The sequence below is a fragment of the Castanea sativa genome, chromosome 11, assembly GCF_040712315.1.
Source record: "Castanea sativa cultivar Marrone di Chiusa Pesio chromosome 11, ASM4071231v1".
NCBI lineage: Eukaryota > Viridiplantae > Streptophyta > Magnoliopsida > Fagales > Fagaceae > Castanea > Castanea sativa.
In genome coordinates this window covers 58,534,691-58,547,901 of record NC_134023.1, presented here as the reverse complement: position 1 = coordinate 58,547,901, position 13,211 = coordinate 58,534,691, and the positions used below count along the sequence as shown (strand labels likewise).

General features: G+C 40.9%; 1 pseudogene; it reads right to left on the bottom strand.

The window, feature by feature from the left end:
• Positions 1–2,978: 2,978 nt before the first annotated feature.
• LOC142616807 (subtilisin-like protease SBT1.8) lies at positions 2,979–5,279 on the bottom strand (annotated as a pseudogene).
• Between the last annotated feature and the right edge of the window lie 7,932 nt (positions 5,280–13,211).

The following is a 13,211-nucleotide window of genomic DNA, read 5'->3' as shown; positions in this document are numbered from 1 at the left end:
GTTACAAAACCCACCTCAAATGTTTTGAGTGTTAGTTCTCCCACTTGGGAATCTGACGAAACTGGCTTGTCTGAAGAGTGTTGTATTGCCGGTGATATTTCCTTCCAGATCTAGTGAAGATCTTCGGGTTTTTTTCTCCTCCCCATCATTTTTTCTTATCCTTGTTGCTGTTAGCCAAGTAAACCAAATTAGACTGCCACCGGTGGAGAGTCGCATGGTTGAGATGATGTTTCTATTTGGTTGATGACATGTTTCCTCTTCCCCCACCCAATGTGATTGGGTCAAGTGTTGCGTTGAGTCCAAACCTGACTTAATTCGACATGTGAATACCCCTATTATTATTGTTTCTTATTTAATTTCATTTTAGTGTTAGAACTAGGCATAATCGTATCTCTTGCAATGACAAGAGCTATATACTCAGAACACTTCCTTAAAGTGGCGGAATTGAAAATCTTGTTTGGGAGCTCAAGCTAAATATATTAATAAATTTCAAATTCACAAAATAACACACACATATATACTTTATACTTAAAGGATGTCTTTAACATAATTATATATATTATTTTCACATGCATGGAAAAATTTCACCAAGTCAATTATATAATTAAGACAAATATTTTATTTTGTTAAATCATTTGTAATTATCCTTTAAATTATGTATTTATCACAATTAGTATTAGTTAAATTGTTAAAATAAAGGTTTTGTTTTTGCAGAGCGTGTTCCAAATTTTAACCATAAAAAACATAACATGTTTTCTTCTAATGAAAAAGAATCTATGCATTCCTGTATCCCTAAACTCTAAACAAATACAAAAAAGAAAAAAGAAAAAAAGAGAGAGTTCTAATTTGAGAAGAACAGTAGATCTTACTAAAGATATCTACTTATAAATTTTTGGAAAGATATGCTTTAATGCTTTTAATTTCCATATGCTTTAATGCTTCTAAAGTTAACAGTTATACATGACAAAAAAAAAAAAATTGAATATTAAAAGAAAAAAATGACACCTTAGTACTTTAAATTTTAAAAGATGTTATTACAATTTTTATTTATTTAATAAAAAGAAGAGGGCAATAAGTAACAATTCATTTATAAAATTTAAGTAGTAAAATAGAGGGAGAGGGGATGAATTTGAAGGTCAAGTCTTAGTAGAGTTTCAAACTAATCCTAAGGGGTTGGTCTAATGGTTTTGTAGGCCTTATATGATTCATGAGGTCTTGAGCTTAGAACTCTTTGTTAGCATCTTAAGACCAATTTTGAAGGATCCATGTAATTACTTGGTATGTGTGGGACAATGGATTATATAACCAAGTGAATAGTCAAACTTTCCAGAGCATTGGGCATTTATAATTGAAATACAAATTGATTTATCAATAACAACCAAAGTAGCCAAAAATAATGTAGCTCAATTAGTTGGCATCTCTTAATGTTTTAATGGAGACCTCCAAAGTTTAAATTCCTCTTCCTCCTTTGTAACTATTAAATTATAAATTAAAAAATCATTAATATAATTAAGATATTTATTTATTATTTGTTGAAGTGACCAATCACATTTATTGCCATACATCAATCCGTAATTCATTTATAGTAATTTGTAGTAGTTTTAGTATCTTTCCTAAGGAAAAATGTAAAAACTACTATTAATTTTACCATATAAGTCATAAAAAACTTATATGATAGTGATTATGATTGGTGTCACTTCAAGACATAATAAATACATTTATTAATTATTTTTTTTGGAGTATGATACTAAAGATATTAAAATTTATTATATAGTCTTTACAAAATGATATTTTAAATAGCAGTAATCACATTGCATCCATTTGTAAATCTTTTCAACTAAAAACCTTTTTTTTTTTTTTTTTTTTTTTTTGTGTGTTGTATTTTAAAGTTCACACATTAATTTATAAGGCCTATGTAGTAAAATCTATAATAACCTTAGGAGTAGTTTAATATAAAATGCCTTTTTTTTTTTTTTTGCTGAGAAATTATGATAGAATATTTGTTCAAAGAAAAAAGAAAAAAACATCAAGCATATATACGAGATTACAACAATGCATGCTGTAATAAGAATTTGCACTTGATGTACGAACTGTGTCACCGTTTTGGTAATTGATCACGAGGTATGGAGATGAAAATGAGGGAGAGCCCATGGTTGGATTGGATCTAGGGGTGGTGCTACCTTAAGGCCAGAGTGGTCCCAAGACCACCCTGACCTGAATTATTTATTTATTTATATGTAATAATTTATTTTTTTTTTAATTTTTCTACCTTTCAACAAAAAATTGTGAACACCCTTAGTTTTTTTTATGTCAATAAAATTAAATTTTGTTCCATAATTTATTTTACATTTAGTGGATGAATGATGTTTGGTTGTGTACATTGAAAGAGATGTAGCTTGTAGTATTGATAATGAGACTATCATGCAACGATTTCAAAATATGAAAACTCGTAGAAGACAATTGTAAACTTTAGGTATTTACGTGTTTTTTTTTAATTGTTATTGTTGGCAATATATGAATTTCTCTTTTTATTAGATGGTATAATTTATGCTTTTTAAGAAACATCCTAAGAAAAATTCTTGGAGCTGCCACTGATTGAATCGAGTTGCAACATGGTTGTAGTTTTCCCATTTCGTAAGCCATTGTTTTGTTAGGTCTTTTAATTGGAGGTGGTATTTTATGAGACGGTTTTACCAAATCTTACTCTCTCACTCAGGGTCTAACTCATGAAATTGTCTCATGAGATAATTACTACTGCAATAAATCTAAAGACTATAAATAGCTAAATTTGAAATTTTGATTTCATTCATGACTTTTTTTTGTTTTGTTTTGACAAGTATTGTTTTAACATGGTATTGGAGAAAGTGTCAACACATTGTAAATTATAGCCACTACTTTGACAGACACATAAAAATTTTCATTCCAACTTCAGTTTCATCTTACAAAGCCAATACTTAATTTAGCCACTACTTTTACAATCAAGTCAAAAGATTGACAGCGGCTATGGGGCTTGATACTATATGGCTATGCTGATCAATCCATTTGAGGAAGCAATGGATTACTTTTGGAACTTTGATATTAATCTCAACGCTCACAACAAAACTTTGTTTCTGGTTTTTTTTGGTGAATGTCAGAGTACTAGGTTCGACTCTGATTTTCATTCCATCTGGAATGTCCTCCAAATGTGCTTGGTAAACAGATGTGTCATACCCAACATTTGTCACAACCCTGCTAAAGTTCATTGACATTGGATATGTGGTTTGGTTGGAGAGTACAACCATAAAAGAGGGGTAGTTAAGCTCATGACTAAGCTTCTTGTTGCAATGCCATTCATTTCGTTTAAGGATATGTCTCATTTGCTCGTTAGTGTACCCCAGGCCGCAAAGAGAGTCCACATAATCTTGAAAACTTAGTGTCATAGATGAGTCCAGGATCCATGACTTTGTTGGGATCGATATGTCCAGCTCCAAACTGTATAGGTGTGGCAATAGAATTAGATAATTGGGTTGTAAAACTTGCACCAGTATTGTCTTTGACATAGGCCGTGGTCATTAGAGCAGATAGGATGGCTGCAGGGCTCCACTCAGGGTGAATTGCTCTCAATAAAGCTCCCACACCAGCAACAATGGGTGTTGACATTGATGTGCCCCACATTAATGCATAATCAGTGACCAAATCATAGTTGCCAACAGTCACAAATGGTACTTTGGGAGTAAATGCCGCCAACACATCCATTCCTGGAGCGATAATATCTGGCTTTAGAATTCCTGGAGTGAATGGATTTGGTTCTGCTGAGGAGAAAAAGGCTACTTGAGGTGCTGGCTTTGTACCCAATTTCGTCAACACAAACTGAATCCTTTTCACTTTCGGGTTTCTCACCCTTGTCACGTACTCTTTAACTAAAGTCGCTGAAGAATCTGGTAACGTAAGGCATGGAAATGTGTAGTTCGCTAGAGATAAACTGATTGATAAATTGGACAAAAAGATGGCCGCATAAGCACCTGCCCTCTCGACCTCTAAGATTTGTTGAGAAGGATCTACCGAATAGCTGTCACAGATGACTACCTTTCCAGCAACATCATTTCTATCCAATGATTTGTCGCTGCAAATTGCTTTGCTCATGTTTCCTATGCGATAGTACAATGTTAAATTAGTAAAGGAAACGCTCTCTGGAAAGTATGATGTACCCTCCATAGTTACCCCATTTCCTAGAGTCATTGTTGCAAGGTAACTTCGATCAAGTGTACCAGCCCCTACCGTTGTGATCCAAGGCGCTGCATTCACTACTGTTGCGAAAACACCATCATTGCCAGCAGCACAGGCAACAAAAATCCCTTCTCAATTGCAGAAAGAGAACCTTTGGCAATGGAATCAATGAAATAAGCTGACTGATTAATACTAATAGACAAAGATAGGATATCAACCCCATCACGAATTGCTTGGTCCATGCCAGCGAGTACATCAGTTGCAGCAGTCCTATTTGTCTCTGCCAACTGACATTGTACACGGCAAGATGTGCACGGGGAGCCATGCCTCTGGCTGTGCCTCTCGCATATCCAAAGTAACTCACACCGGGTACATGGTTACCTACTGCTATGGATGCTGTGTGCGTGCCATGACCAGAGAAATCTCTTGCAGAATTATAGTCATCTTCCTTTGATATCTTAATACCTGCATTTCTGAGTCCTTTGCTGAAGGATCTAGCCCCAATAAGTTTCCTGTTGCAATATGAAGGGCTAAATTTTTCGCCCTTCTCGCACTTTCCCTTCCATCTTTTTGGCACTGGTGGCATACCCTTGTCGTTAAAACTCTCACTCTCTAGCCAAATTCTTGTATCTAAAACGCCTACAATCACACCTTTCCCATAAGAGGCAGCAGGCGATATGCCTGATATTTGTTGTAGTCCGAGAAACTTGGGTGCGTGCGTCGTCAACAGCTTGCCAAATGACTCCGGGTATGTGGCAATATGAGCTGAAGAGTTCTGAATCTTAGATAGTTGAGTGGGTGTGAGCCTTTGCACTAAAGCCATGCATGACATGGCTGTATGAGTAGATCAGTAGTTCTTCCTCATCATCAGCTGGAGATGATAATAATGACTTTAGGATGGACCGATGCCATGATTTGTGTGTTGAGTGTGGTGATGGCTTTTGACAATGGTCCATATGGATGATGTATGTCTGGTATTCTTCTATTGCTGAAACGGAATACATGTTCACACCAAGTAGCAATAGTAGTAGCCAAGGCAGTGCGCTCTGCAAAATCAGATGGAAGAGATTCATGGTTATGACTTTGTTGAGAAAATTGGATTTGAAAATGATGAGAATTGGTGAGTTTATATTGCCACATGTTTTATGAAAGATGGTGAATTGTTGAAATACTCTCCGATCAAATTTGAAATCTATATTCAAATAATTATGAAATCATTTATATATATTACATTTTTTTTTTGAGTAGGTATATATATTACATCTAAGAGTTCTATATTGCATTGTTTTACATGATTTATGAATCCAAGACCGTTTGATTGGGTTAAACCTTTCAAATTGGCAGACCTTGTATGTGTGTGTTAAAGACGAATTAGAATGAGAGGAAATCAGGGAGTGGATAAGTTGTAGAGAGAATAAAGAGGAGGAAGGACAAGCACATTTACCTGATACATGCCATGCTTTACTTCCATGGTACAAATGCTCAAAGGGCTATTATTTCTTCTTTTAATTGATTTTTTCCCCTCTTGATAATGGAAGTGTGCTAACTAGCAACTGCTAAGGTTAAAGACATCCATCATTCATGGAGGATATTTTTATTGATAAAAGAAACTCCACTTAAAACCTTTGATTTTTGTATTTATTATTTAATATTTAGACAAACTAATTTACATCTCCAATCTGTTTAGACAACCTAATTAGACTTAGAGAATTATGGTTAACTAACCTCTTATTGGAATCTGTTAAATGTTTAGTTATGAGTTTTCCATTAAATTTTGGGTTTTCTAAAGTTGGTTAGTCCTTCGGTGGTGATTAATTGAGCTTTTGGTTTTCTTTTGTTAAGAGTTTAGTTGTTAAGAGTTTTACAGTTCAATTGACGTCTTCTGATATTTTCAATGAAGACATTCTGTATCTTCTTCCTTTGTTATAATTGAAAAAAAAAAAAAAAAAGGTTGGTTGAGGATTTTTTCAACTTAGGCTTTTTGGATCTTCCTTTATTTTTTCCTTTATAAACTTTTTTTCCCCCAATTTAACAGTAATTTGATGTGAGGTACGGATCTATTCTTGCTCTTTGAAATTATTCTGTACAATCTTTTATTGGCTGGAGATGAAGAAAAAAACTAGACCTTGGAATTTGGAGCTGGGAGAATGAAGCGACGTCGTCGAGGTTGTACTTGTAGATGTCCATGATGGTTGACATGGGTCAAGCCCATGGGCCTGGGGTTGGAACCGTTATGTTTGGGTTGGAACTTGGAGGAAAGTTGTAGAGTTATGTAGCCCATGGCTTTGTTGGGGCTTTAATAGACTTTTTTTTTTTTTTTATTTAAAATTTTTAAAATTTTTTTATTTAAGGAAAGCCTTTAATAGACTTTAAAAAGAATGGAATAAATAAATTGGATTTTTTTTCTTTTATTTGCTTTTTTCTTTTATTTTATTTTTTTAAAAAAATTCTCATTTGATAAAAATTTTGATATTGTATTAAACATTCAAATGAAATTGTGGGTTCCTAGTAAAGTTTTTTGTCTACCGTAAGAAACCAATTGGTGTATTGACTTAATGATAAATAATTATTATCATGAAGCAGATTCTAAAAATTGAAATTTTATTGTATTTATATATATATATATATATATATATAAATTTAAATGAAAATCCTATCTTCAATTTTTGGTGTTTTTGATAATATCTTGTTTCAACTTTCTACTCGTAAACAAGGCAATAAATCAAAATGTTATATTTCCAATTATTCATATGAGTATTTTCTACTGTTATATTTTGGAGAAAAAAAAAGTTCTCATATTGTGGGATTTATCTTAACATAAAATTTTGAACAACATATATTGATCATATCAAATTGAATAGGTATTTCCTTTAGGATAGTTTAGTAAAAAATTTATCAAAAGTCTTGTAGTCCAAATAGCACATTCTAATTGATAGTGACGTTTTTAAGAGTCATCAGTTGGAACACGCAACCCGTCAGTCAGGCTCATTAGAATGCCACCTTTTTAGCATTCATAGCCATGCCCCTTACACAGCAACGTTAAGCTGACGGATTACGTGGACGAGTCAGGGGTGACGACCTTGGCTGTAAGGTCTTTGGTTGACGTCCTTGGCTGACGGACCACGTTGGCGTACGTAAGCTGACGACAGTATAGGAGGTACACGTGGGCTGACGATCTTGGCAGGTGAAGGCTGAAGGAGTAATCCAACTTTCATTTTTAGCCTATCTTGACTTCTGCTTATGTGAATATAAGGAAAGTTCTTGCGCTACACGTTCGACTTTAGTCAAGAAGATTCCTATAAGGAAAGGGCTCAATACAATAGGCAAAGATCCGCGAATTACTCTTTTAAAAAAGAAAGTACTTCTTCACCAAGGCGCATATTTCGGCCACATACCACTATATATACCCCAAGACCCTCATGACCCAAAGGTAAGCACTATTACCTCAACTCTGGCACTCTAGGGTTGTTTTAAAGACTCTAACTTGATCGTCGGAGGGTCTTTGGCCGGCACCACACCGGTGCTCTCTGTCGATCACCTACTTTCTCTTCGCAGGTGTTGCTTCAATCGGAGGAGTACTCGCATCTTACTGGTGATTTCTTCGGCATCATCAGTTGGCGCCGTCTGTGGGAAAGAAGAGAGACATTCAGCCTTGCTCTGTTCTTGAGACAAAAAGTTGTATGGTACTCACTTGATCGATGGCAACAATCAACAACCAAGGCGACGAACCGCATGCTACAGCGCTAGAAAGGCAAGTTCAGACGCTGGCTGCTGCCGTTGAGCGCCTTACTAAACAGAATCACGACTTAGAAGAACAACTACGGCAGGTGATCGCGCACCAAAGTGCACCAGGGGAGGACCAGGAAGTAGCAAGCCCGGAAGGGAGGAATGCCGTCAGGCCTGAAGGTAGCACCGCACCAACAAGGCTGGAGCGGCCGGAGACAAACCCGCCATCTGCCTCGGACTCCTTACCACCTCATATCGCGGCCGAGATGCAAGAGATGAGGGAACGCATGGATGTGATGATGAACGCCCTTAGAGGACGGGTGTCCAGCAACCTGGATGACCTAGTCCATAGAACGGATTCACCTTTCACAGCGTTGGTGAATTCATGCCCCGTTCCTCCAAAGTTTCGCATGCCCCATGTGGAAAACTACGACGGATCCAAAGACCCGTTGGACCACCTGGAGTCTTTTAAAACCCTAATGCATCTTCAGGGTGTACCGGACGAAATCATGTGCAGGGCTTTTCTTACCACCTTGAAGGGGCCTGCGAGGGATTGGTACACCAGGCTGACGCCTAATTCTATCGGCACCTTTAAGGAACTAGGCGCACAGTTCATGTCACACTTTATTGGAAGTCATCGGCACAAGAGGTCTATTGCGTGTATACTGGGCATTAAGCAGCGAGAAGATGAGACGTTAAGGTCCTATATAGCCCGCTTTAACAAGGAATCCCTCTCAATAGACGATGCGGATGACAAGATACTTGTGGCAGCATTCACGAACGGGCTACAAGAGGGTAAGTTCTTGTTCTCTCTATGCAAGAATGACCCAAAGACTATGTCCGATGTATACTACAGGGCGACGAAGTATATGAACGCGGAGGATGCCTTGCTGGCCAGAGACGACCATAAACCCAGAAAAAGGGAGAGACAGGAAGATACGAAACCCGACAATGGACGAAAGAGGGGGAGAACCAGAGAGGGACGAGATGATCGACGACCCAAGCCGCCTACAGGAAGGTACACGAGCTTCACTCCCCTGAATGCGCCCATCGACCAGGTGTTGATGCAGATTAAAGACGAGGAAACTTTGGCCTTTCCTGGAAAACTGAAGGGAGATCCCAACAGGAGACCAAGGGATAAGTACTGCCGATTTCACCAAGACGACGACCATGACACCGCCGATTGCTACGACCTGAAACAGTAAATAGAAGCTCTCATTAGGCGAGGGAGGTTACAGAGGTTCGTCAACAAAGAAAGGGCGGACCCGCCATAAAATCAAGCCCCTCGGCGAGATAATGATCGCCCCAGGCAACCTGTAGGAGACATAAGGATGATTGTAGGAGGCACCACGAGGGCCAGATCTTCCAAGAAAGCCCGAAAGACATACATCAGAACGGTCCATAACGTCCAGTCGGCAAGTCCTGCGCTTGGAAGGTCACGAATTGGAAATCCCCCCATTGAATTCTCGGAAGCGGACGCCCAGCGCCTTCACCATCCCCACGACGACGCTTTGGTCGTCACCATACGGGCAGGGGATTACAACATACACCGAGTTCTCGTAGACAACGGCAGCTCAGCAGACATCCTTTACTATCCCGCTTTCCAACAGATGCAAATTGAAAGGGAGCGACTAATTCCGGTTAATGCCCCACTCATTGGCTTTGGAGGGGCGAGGGTACATCCACTTGGCACCGTCACTTTAGCGGTAACCGTTGGAGACTACCCACAGCAAGTCACCCGGAACATAACATTCCTGGTAGTCGATTGCTCATCGGCTTACAATGCCATCATAGGGCGTCCAACCCTCAACTCATGGAAAGCCGTAACCTCGACATACCATTTAATGATAAAATTCCCTACTGATCATGGAATTGGAGAATTGAGAGGAAATCAGGTATCCACACGAGAATGTTACGTGGCCATGATGGAGATGGACAGTCACATTCAAGCCATGAACATAGAAGAACGTCGGGTGGCGACAGAACCCGTTGAGAGGCTCGAAGACGTACATCTCGACGAAGCCCACCCGGAGCGAACGACAAAAGTCGGAACCCTGGCCGACCCGGCAGTACGTCAGAAACTCGCAACTTTTTTGAAAGAAAACAAAGATGTATTTGCATGGAGCCACGAAGACATGCCAGGAATCGACCCGTCGGTCATGGTGCACAGGTTGAACGTGTCGCCATCTTTTCCACCCGTCCGACAGAAGAAAAGAACCTTTGCCCAAGAAAGAGACCAAGCAATAGCAGAAGAAGTCCGCAAACTGCAAGAAGCGGGATTTATCAGGGAAGTGTATTACCCCGATTGGTTGGCGAACGTCGTAATGGTCAAAAAGAACAACGGGAAATGGAGGATGTGCGTCGACTTCACGGACTTAAACAAAGCATGCCCCAAAGATAGCTACCCCCTCCCGCGGGTCGACGTCCTGGTGGATTCTACAGCCAAACATCAGTTGCTAAGCTTCATGGATGCATTCTCCGGGTATAACCAGATCCGAATGGATGAGGCTGATCAAGAGAAGACTTCGTTCGTAACAAGCCAAGACCTTTTTTGCTACAAGGTCATGCCCTTTGGCCTAAAAAACGCTGGCGCAACCTATCAGAGGCTCATGAACAAGATGTTTTCACGGCAGATTGGAAGGAACGTCCAGGTGTATGTCGACGACATGCTGGTCAAAAGCCAAGAGGAAGAAGCTCATCTGGAGGATCTTAAGGAAACATTTGATACTCTTCGCTCCTACAACATGAAACTCAACCCAAGCAAGTGTGCCTTTGGAGTGACGGCAGGAAAATTCTTGGGGTACATGGTATCCCAAAGAGGGATCGAGGCCAACCCAGACAAGATTCAGGCCATTATGGGGATGGCCCCTCCTAAAAATATTAAGGAAGTACAAAGCCTCAACGGTAGGGTCGCCGCGCTTAGCAGATTTGTGTCGAAGGCTGCAGATAGATGTCTACCTTTTTTCCGAACATTGAAAAAATCCTTTGAATGGACTGCCGAGTGTCAACAAGCGTTCGAAGATTTAAAGGCCTACCTCTCTTCCCCGCCATTGCTAAGCCCCTCGCAACCAGGAGAAGAACTGTTCCTCTATCTGGCCGTTTCCCCAGCAGCCGTCAGCGCGGCCTTAATTAGAGAAGACGATAAGGTCCAACGACCTGTGTACTATGCGAGCAAGGCATTGCACGGTGCAGAAGAGAGATATCCCCCCATGGAGAAACTTGCCTTCGCTTTGGTTACAGCGGCCCGTAAGCTCAAACCATATTTTCAAGCCCATACAATAGTCGTCCTAACTGACAAACCTTTGCGGCGAGCAATGGGCAGCCCTGCGGCTGCCGGACGGATGGCGTTGTGGTCCGTAGAACTAAGTGAATTTGATATACAATATCTCCCCCGCGTCGCCATCAAGGGACAAGCGGTGGCCGACTTCATTGCTGAGTTCACCAGCGCGCAAGGCGAAGAGGAAAAGATTCCCCAATGGGGCATTTTCACTGACGGGTCGTCCAACAAGAAGGCTGGCGGGGTAGGGGTCGTGCTTAACTCTCCGGAAGGCAACGAGCTCAAATGTATGATTCACCTCGATTTTCCTACAACTAACAATGAAGCTGAGTATGAAGCCCTGATAGCAGGTCTAGACCTTGCTCAAGTTGTAGGGGCCACGAACGTGGTTATTCATTGCGACTCCCAAGTCGTCACAAGCCAGGTAAACGGCGAGTACGAGTGCAAGGGTGAAAGAATGAAGAGGTACTGGGAACAAGCAAAAAAGAGGATGGACGGGCTGCAAGCCAAGATAGTCCAAATTCCAAGAGGAGAAAACGAACATGCCGATCGACTTTCCAAAGCCGCATCTGCGGAAACTATGACCCCCATCGACAAGGTACTTTCTTTCATTCAATCCTCACCATTAATTGACGTTGTCTGCATACAGGAAATTGGTTCCGAAAACAATTGGACCACGCCCTTGATCTCCTACCTAAAAGATGGCACGTTGCCTGATGAAAAGGAGGCTGCCAGGAAGCTGAAGGTCCGGTCTGCACGGTTTGTCTTGATAAAGGACGTTCTCTACAAAAGGAGCTTTTCTCGACCATACCTAAGGTGCGTAGGCCCCAAAGAAGCAGACTATGTTATGAGAGAAGTACACGAGGGGATATGCGGCAACCACTCTGGATCACGGTCGTTGGTACAAAAGCTGATTCGGGCCGGGTACTATTGGCCAACAATGCAAAATGACGCCCAGGTTTATGTGAGAGCTTGCGACAAGTGTCAAAGGTTCAGCAACATCACTCGGCAACCGGCGGAAGAATTGACCCCCATAACTGCCCCATGGCCGTTCGCCCAGTGGGGGTTGGATATCATGGGACCATTCCCGATGGCAGCAAGACAGCTGAAGTTCCTCGTCGTCGGCATCGATTACTTCACCAAATGGGTTGAAGCTGAAGCCCTAGCCACAATCACTGAAAAAAATATAAGGGGTTTTGTATGGAGAAACATTGTCTGCAGGTATGGAATTCCAAGAGTCTTAATTTCGGACAACGGTAAACAATTTGACAACGACTCCTTCCGAGCCTTCTGTTCAGAGTTAGGAATCAAGAACCATTATTCCTCCCCAGCCCATCCTCAGGCAAACGGACAAGTAGAAGTCACCAACCGATCCTTGCTCCGAATCATCAAGACTCGGCTCGAGGGGGCAAAGGGCGTATGGCCTGAGATGCTGCCCAGCGTGCTATGGGCATACAGAACGACAATACGAACCCCTACAGGAGAAACCCCTTTCTAGCTGACATACGGAAGTGAAGTGGTCATTCCAGCCGAGATAGGACTCACAAGTTATAGGGTGGCCAACCACGACGAGGGAAGAAATGATCAAGAGCTTCGTTTACAACTGGATCTAATTGACGAAGTAAGGGCGGCGGCTGAGCAGAGACTCGCGCGATACCAGGACCTCGCGCATTCAGAAACGACTAGTGAATTTTTTATGTCTTGAAGAAAACAACAGGTCCTCTACCTCCAAGTCCACAAAATGGACGACATTCTTATAAGTCCACAAAGTGGACGGTCTACATCTAAGTCCACAAAGTGGACGACCTACCTCCAAGTCCACAAAATGGATGACATTCTTATAAGTCCACAAAGTGGACGGTCTACATCCAAGTCCACAAAGTGGACGACCTGCTTACAAGTCCACAAAGTGGACGGTCTACATCTAAGTCCACAAAGTGGACGACCTACCTCCAAGTCCACAAAATGGACGACATTCTTATAAGTCCACAAAGTGGACGGT